At 58.9% G+C, this 7,364-nt stretch overlaps 1 long non-coding RNA gene across 3 annotated transcripts in view; it reads right to left on the reverse strand.

Annotated features, from left to right (window-relative positions):
• Window positions 1-6: 6 nt before the first annotated feature.
• Window positions 7-7,364, reverse strand: part of LOC117798154 — a 14,367-nt gene continuing 7,009 nt past the window's right edge. The window contains exons 1-4 of one of the 3 annotated variants that reach the window (XR_004622850.1): window positions 5,499-6,504; window positions 1,294-1,706; window positions 1,000-1,052; window positions 7-325 (exon numbers count right to left, since the gene is read on the reverse strand). This is a non-coding gene — a long non-coding RNA (uncharacterized LOC117798154). Of the gene's footprint in view, window positions 326-890; window positions 1,053-1,293; window positions 1,707-5,498; window positions 6,505-7,364 lie in introns of those variants that run through there. The other 2 variants (XR_004622849.1, XR_004622848.1) reach the window with 2 other exon arrangements.

A 7,364-nucleotide genomic window follows, 5' to 3' on the forward strand; every position in this document is an offset into this window, starting at 1 on the left:
CTTGTGTTCCCTCTCTCACTGGCTGTCTCTCTCTGTCAAATAAATAAATAAAATCTTTAAAAAAAAATGGGGTCCAATTAGGAGCTAACTGGGTTCCCGAGACTGAAAGGTACATGTTACAGAAAAGAGAGTGGACACTGAACCTGGGAAAAGAGCTGGGCAGGGCTATTCCTGAACAACAACGTGGTTGTGATCTCTAAAAAAATAATTTCTTAGTTCACTCAGTGTACCCAGCCCATGCTTACCAAGTACCCATCACATACCCCGTGTTATGGCAACAGAGTCAGTGACTGCCTTCCTCCAGCTCATGTTCCTTAAATTAACCCTATAGCATAAGAGAACAAATACGGTGATGACTGTAAAGCTGGTTGGGGTGCAGGAGGGGCTTTAGCTCTCCATTGGGGGGGGTGGGGGTCAGGTTGTGTGAGGAGGGGCCACTTGATTGATGGGAAGGAGCCAGCCAAGTGCAGATCTGGGGACGCAGAACACATGCAAAGGCCCTGAGGTGGGAACTGCACGGTGAGCCTGAGGGGCAGTAAGGAGGGCTAATGGCTGCAGAAGGAGACCAAGTGGGGCAGGGGAGGGTGGAGCTCAAAGCCCCAGGTGGGAAGTCGTGCCAAACGCTGCAGGCCTGGTGTCAGCACCTCAGGGAAGCACCTCCACAGCGCTGAGAACAATTCTGCAGCAGTTTCTTCCCAATGTGGACGGGGAACTCACCATGAGCTGGGAGTGTCCTGAGTACTTAACAGAGAGNACACATGCAAAGGCCCTGAGGTGGGAACTGCACGGTGAGCCTGAGAGGCAGTAAGGAGGGCTAATGGCTGCAGAAGGAGACCAAGTGGGGCAGGGGAGGGTGGAGCTCAAAGCCCCAGGTGGGNGCCCCAGGTGGGCAGTCGTGCCGAACACTGCAGGCCTGGTGTCAGCCCCTCAGGGGAACACCTCCACAGCACTGAGAACAATTCCGCAGCAGTTTCTTCCCAATGTGGACGGGGAACTCACCATGAGCTGGGAGTGTCCTGAGTACTTAACAGAGAGCTTCTCATTCGACTTCCCTGTCGGAGGGACAAGGGCAGGAGAGGAGTGGGCATGAGGGAGGTCGAGTGATTTTCCCGCAGCTCCTCAGTTAGCGGGGGGTGCCCATCAGGATCTGAGCCCACATTTGCTGCCACACACAGCACGATATCACCCATACCTTGGTTCACACACTGCTAGGGATGAGGGGCCCTTCACCTTGCCCCTTGCACCTCAACCTCATGGGAGAGCCTCCCACCCCCCAGCTGTGCCACACTGTACCCTCAGACACGGTGCGAGCGTCTGGAGGCGGACGGGTGCGTGCAGCCGAGCAGACCTCCAGGCAGCAGGACTCCCTGGGAGGCGGGACCTCTGTCTGCCCAATCCTGGGAGCCCTCCGTGGAGGACACTGCGTGGAACTGCCTCTGAGCTTTGCGATGCCGTGGCCCGTGCACACCACAGCTGGGAGCAGGAGGGGAAGCAGCGCTGAGAACTGCTTCCCTTGCAGGGCTGTCCTCTCGCTAGATTTTCCCTCAGGCACCGTCCAGCCTCCAGCTTGGCCAGAACCAGTGGCCTGCGAGGAGCAGTGTTGGGTCCCTGTCCCCGCAGGTGCTGATGGTCCAGGGCGAGTGCAAGGTGCACCCAGAAGTCAAGGGACAGCTGTGAGTAGAGGGGATGCTGAACAGCAGTCTTCCCTGTAAGAAAGGACACAGGAAGATCCCATGCCTGCCCGCCCTCCTCCGCCCCACCAGGAGATGGGTGTGTCGGGCCACGTGCCCAGAGGACTGCACACCCCGGGCCACGCACAGTAGAGCCGGACGGCTGATCACACTGTGGTTCTCAGCTCCCACATCTGGCCATGCTCATCACTGCTCACACCAGCAGCAATTAGACACAGGGTCCCCAGCACCTGGAAGCTTTCAAACGGCCAAGGGACTATTTCGAAGGTNCTAATTTCAAAGGTAAATATGATCAGAAACAGCAGAAACAGGATTCAGATGTTCACAGAAAGCAGGGAACAAAAGGCTTCCAGGGAGTGTTCGTCCATCAGAAGTGCTGGTGGAGAGGCTGCTGGGTCTGTTCCAGGTGCTGGGGTACAGCCAGTGGTCAGCAGGGCAGCCTGGAACACCCCACCCAGATGGGGACCGCCAGGCCCCAAGGGCTGAGATCACACACCCACACGTACAGGCACACGTGCACACACCAAGCACACTCCCAGGGGCCACGTCACCCGGGGTCTGCTGGGGACAGAGGGCACCGAAGCCAAGGAGATGGGCCGGTAGAGACCGGCTTCCCAAGAGGTCGGTCACTCTCAAGGAGCTGAGCCGGAACCTCCAAGAGCCCACTCTTCTCCCAGGAGTGTGCCCTCTGGACCGGGTGCAAACCACAGCCCCGAGGACACGCGTGTGATTCCACTTGCTCCCCCCGGCCATCACCCCACACCCATAGCTGCAGCTGCCACTGGCGCCCTTGACCTGAGGCTGCCCTGCCGCGGCCCAGCTGACAGCCTCCAGGGAGGAAGGGGGCTGGTCCTGGGCGTCCACCTTCTTCCTCTGCGTCCTGGGGAAACGGCACATCTCACGTCATCTCCGAACTGCCCCGACGCTTGCAGAAAGCCAAAGAGGGGGGTATGGTGGACAGAGAGAATGCAGAGGGTCCAAAGATGGGTCCCTCATCTGGGGTCACGCAGGTGCAAACAAGGCGCTAAGCGCCCAGTACATTCAGCCAAGGAAGAGCTTCCCGCAGGACCGAGAGCCGAGACTGCAACCCGAGCTCGCTCGGGAATGTAAATGGATGACATTTATTTAGGACCGTTCCCTGGTCCTCACTGTGAGCTAACAGCCGCTTCATACACTTCCTGTCAGTTAATAGCGAATAATCACCCCCACAGGCCCCACAGGCCCCACAGGCCCCACCGGCTCACGAAGCAGGTGCTGTCCTGCTCTCGCACAGGAGGAAACCGGCTCTGCATGCCGACGTCGCTCGCTGAGGCCCGACCCACCTCTCGCGTGGACTCCAGGGCTGGGTGGGCGTCCCAAGCCCTGGCTTTGACTCCGGCTGTCAGAGGACTGTGAGCCAGAAGGAGCCACATGGCGAAGCCCAGCAAGCACTGAGCGGGGTGTAGACACTGGAGTTAGCATCTAGGTGACAGAGCCTGGGCACTGCCCCAGGGGCACAGGACTAATCTCAACTGCTGTCGGAAAGAATCGTAAGAGGAGAAAAGGCAACAGCAGCAGAACGCGAGGACATCTCGATGCTTCCTGACCTGCCCCAGACAGGGTGGCCGGAGCCTCCCCACACCTGTGCACCCCGGGAAGGGGCTCAAGGGACACGTCCAGGGCCACGAGAGCTGGGGTGTCTCCTGAGTCAGCAAAGAAGACACCTTAGCGAGGGTGCACGGAGGTGGGGGGTCGTTCTAGCCAGGCTCGCCAGCCGGTGGGGTGGAGGCTGGAGTGGACCCCACCTGTCGGAGCTGCTGACCCCCTGAGGCAGGGTCCTCCCAGTCTGATAAAGGACGACGAATCGCCTTCCTGCTTTCTATCACGGGAGTGGCGGGATACATGCTGCACTCCTCAGGATGACAGCACATGTGTGCACGAGGCGTAAACCAAGTGTCCGAGCGGAGGGGAGCAGAAGGAGTCCTTTCTCCCGAGAAAACGGGAGACCTGCTTCAGGCCGGTCTTCCTGGTCTTTCCTGCTCCTGCTGGGACTGGAGTCAGCAAGGACGAAGCAGGTAGATGCCCAGAGGGGGCGAGCCCAACAGGCTGAGTCTGGGACCCACCTGGAGAGGCCTGACTGGCACCTCCGTGCAGGGATGCAGCCCGCCTGCTCACACACGCCTGTCCCTTCTCTGGGGCCCTGCGCTCGTGGCCCATTTCCACCTGCACCACACCTTTTACCTCATTCCCTCAGCTTCCCCCTCCAACCTGCTGTCAGGAGGCCTTCCTATCTGCCCCTCCCGCTGAGCGTTTGCACAGACAAATCTCCAGAAATTGCACACAGACCCTGCCCCTTGTGTGCACCCGCAGTGGCTTTCCCGCCTAAATGCCACAGGACCCCTGGCAGCTCCACACCGACAGGCTGCAGGGGAGGGCTGGACCCCGCATCCTTTTCCATCTTGTTTGGACCTATATCTGCAATGAAGCAGAAGGACCAAAGGTCCGTGAGGACAAAGACGTCCATGGAAATGAGACAAGGGGATTCAGGAAGGTCGAGCAAGAGAAGGCATCACAGTCGAAGAGAAAAATACCAGCTTCCACAAAGAGTTCAGGACAGTGACCCTAGCGGGAAGTGAGCAGATGGGAGATGTCCACGGAAACACCGAAGAGCCCACTTCCCCCTCCTTAGCCCTTCTCTAATCAGATGCATTAGGGACCACGGCATGGCCTCCCTCCTACACCCTTCATGACCGCATGGTGCTTCCCACTGTGGTAACTGAAATCTGTGATTTGGCCTTGATCAGTAAGGACAGTGAAGATTTATACATTCAGTTTTCCCAAGAGGGCAGGAACAAGCAGGGATCTACGCCGAGCTTTATTCGGACCCCTTCTAAAGGAAGCAAACCCATCAGAGGAAATAGATCAGCAATTTTGTTTTCCCCGTGGGACTCACACCAGCAAGTCTGCAAACGGAAAATGCAGTCAGCACCACCAGAGTCTTCACAGCACTCCACTGCAAAGCNACTCGACTACAAAACAGGTTTCCGTCCTGTAGCTATTTTAAAACCTGCCTCAGGGTGGGGAGTACCTGCCTGAAATCGTCTTGGACTTAATTTTGCACGATGATGTAGCAAAGTGTGTCAGGAGGAGAAAAGAAAACGCAAGCAAAGGAGAAGAGGCCCTAAGAGGGAGCCAGCGCCGGTCTCCGAGAAGCATAAAGCACGGGGCTGGAGGCAGAAGCCAGACAGGAGCGGGTGTGAGTGCGGGTGTGGACGTGCTATCCGGAGAGACCACAGGGAAGCCGGGGCGTGAGAAGAGGCTCAAGGCTGCGATTACAGCCCCTGGGGCCCAGTGCAGACGTGGCCTTGTGGAGGCTTCTCCTTTGCTGGGGTGACATTTGCCCTGAGCGTGACCTTTCTGTGGCTCAGCCCACGGCCAGGCCCACAACACCCATTCCTTCCTTTCTCCCCATGATGTCTGGCACAGATGAGGAACCAAGGCAGCAAGGGCATAGGGTCAGCCTGGGCCAAAGCCACGGTTTCAGACAGCACACTCGCCTATAGGCACACACACACACACACACACACACACACACACACACACACACACACACACATCTGATCTGGCCAGAGCCCGGACCCAGCTCATGGGCCGACATGGACGCTGCCACGGAGAGGGCTGGGCTGGCAGCCTGGGCCGCTCAGATGTCCTGGCCCTGAGCCTGGTCCAGCTGAGACCCTAGAAGGTGCCCTGCCTCATGCAGCCCATTTCAAGTTACAGCTGCTGTGACCCCAAGAAACCAGTTTCTTCGAAAGCTGAGCTGCTTACTTTTTATGCTTTTGTACAAGTTCTGTAACACAGAGCCAGTCAGAGCTGGTTTTCAGCGGCGTCTTCTCCCTGCAGAAATGCCCGGTCCCCCAGCACGTCACTCTTTCTTCTGACAGGGAGCACAGCCGGATGGCGCAGGAGCCTCGCGGCCCAGCACGGCTGCAGCCGTCCCCGGACGGCCACGTGAGCATGTGGCGGCTGCTCCCAGGGTAGTCCTCTCAGACAGCCACGTTTCTGCTGACATCATGATCCCTTCTCCCTGAGAGTCAGAAAGTGGGAGAAAGGTTCCTTTCCATACCTGTAGTCCGCTGGGTTCAGTTTTGGGGGAAGTGCCCCCGTCCCTCCCTTCCCTTACAGGTGTACTTGCACTCAGCCAATCACACAATGGCTGCCTCTCTCACGCGCAGACGCCCTGCCGGCCCCGAGGACTCGCGGTAAACACGGTGCCGGCATGGTCGGGGACACCGGTCCGTTCAGCGTGTGACCCGGCTCAGAGCAAGGCCTGCATTCCTGCTGTGTGGCCAGTCTCGCAACTCGTCTCTTGGAGCGGCCCTCCAGAGAGGCCCGTGCATGCGTTTCAGCCGGCTGCAGTCAGTACCATCGAGGCGCAGAGGTAGAAGGGTCTTTCTCCCTCCGCCTGGTGCAAGCACGCAGAGTGCGCATGTGTGCGTGCGTGTGTGTCAGCGTGCGGGGGGGGAGGGGACGGCAGCACCCAGCCTGAAGGAAGGGCAGCCCAACCAGGACAGTCCCTGTTGCAGACCGCATGGGGTCCTCCAGAGCGGCCCAGCTCTCACTCAGCATGTTTCTTCCCAAATCCTTCTGATTTTACCCTACTGAGGGCTGAGCTTTTACACCAAAATCCAAGAAGCTATTCCTTTGTCCTTGCTTTCTGCTGACATGCTTGTCTCCCAAGGCACCCAGCCCACCTGCTTGAAAAGAAGGAAGAGCAAAGCGGTGAGCAGCGGCTGGTGGGTATGGAGGGGAAAACTCGGATTACATCTCAAGCCAGGTCGCCTGNAGCGGCTGGTGGGTATGGAAGGGAAAACTCGGATTAAATCTCAAGCCAGGTCGCCTGGAGATTACACCATATCTGATGCTCCCCGCCTTTCTGATGGGCTCATTCTGCTCTCTCGTTTGCTCTGTAGCTTGTCCTGGGATGGGATTTGGGTGTCCCCACCTGGGCCCTGATGAGAGGAGCTGGGAGCTCTCAGCATCTGAAGCCCAGGCTGGGGTCCGCTGTGGGTCTGAGTGGGGGCCCTCCCTTGCCTGGTGCTGAATGTGCAGCAGGGTGCGGTGGGAGAGGGTAGGGCTGTGACCCTGCTGCCCTGAGTGCAGACAGCTGCTCCAGCCTCTCGGGTGCCTGGTCTAGAGGCTGGGCCCTCAGCCTGCAGCTCCTACCAAGTGCCCCAGCCTCTGGGCTCCTCCCAGCGGGGGAAGGCTGGTCTGGCTCTTCCTGGCGGCAGCAGCCCTCAGACCGGAGACCTGGTGAGTCAGCACGTCGGCTGCTTCTCCCGCCCACATGCTGTACGACAGAGCCCTGCAAACACAGAGCTGTGGACACCAGGGAAAGCCTCAGGGCCCTGGGCCTGCCGGGGTCAGGGGTGATTGTCCAGGCCCCAAGCTCAGACTCAGCACCTCAGGCAAGTAAGCCAGGATGCCACCAAGAAGGCCAACTGGGCCCCACCAAAGCCACCGCCCTGTGCACGGACCCTCAGAGCCCAGGACAGCAGAGAGGCGACCTGAGGAGGGCCCAGTCCCTGGGTGCCACTGGCTCCACTGGGCTCTCCACATCAGCCTGGACTGCGGAAGCAGATTCTTCCTACACAAGCCTTGGGGGACTGGCTGGCACTTGAGGTCTTGGGAGAT

This window comes from Ailuropoda melanoleuca, unplaced genomic scaffold, assembly GCF_002007445.2.
Source record: "Ailuropoda melanoleuca isolate Jingjing unplaced genomic scaffold, ASM200744v2 unplaced-scaffold2709, whole genome shotgun sequence".
Taxonomy (NCBI): Eukaryota; Metazoa; Chordata; class Mammalia; order Carnivora; family Ursidae; genus Ailuropoda; species Ailuropoda melanoleuca.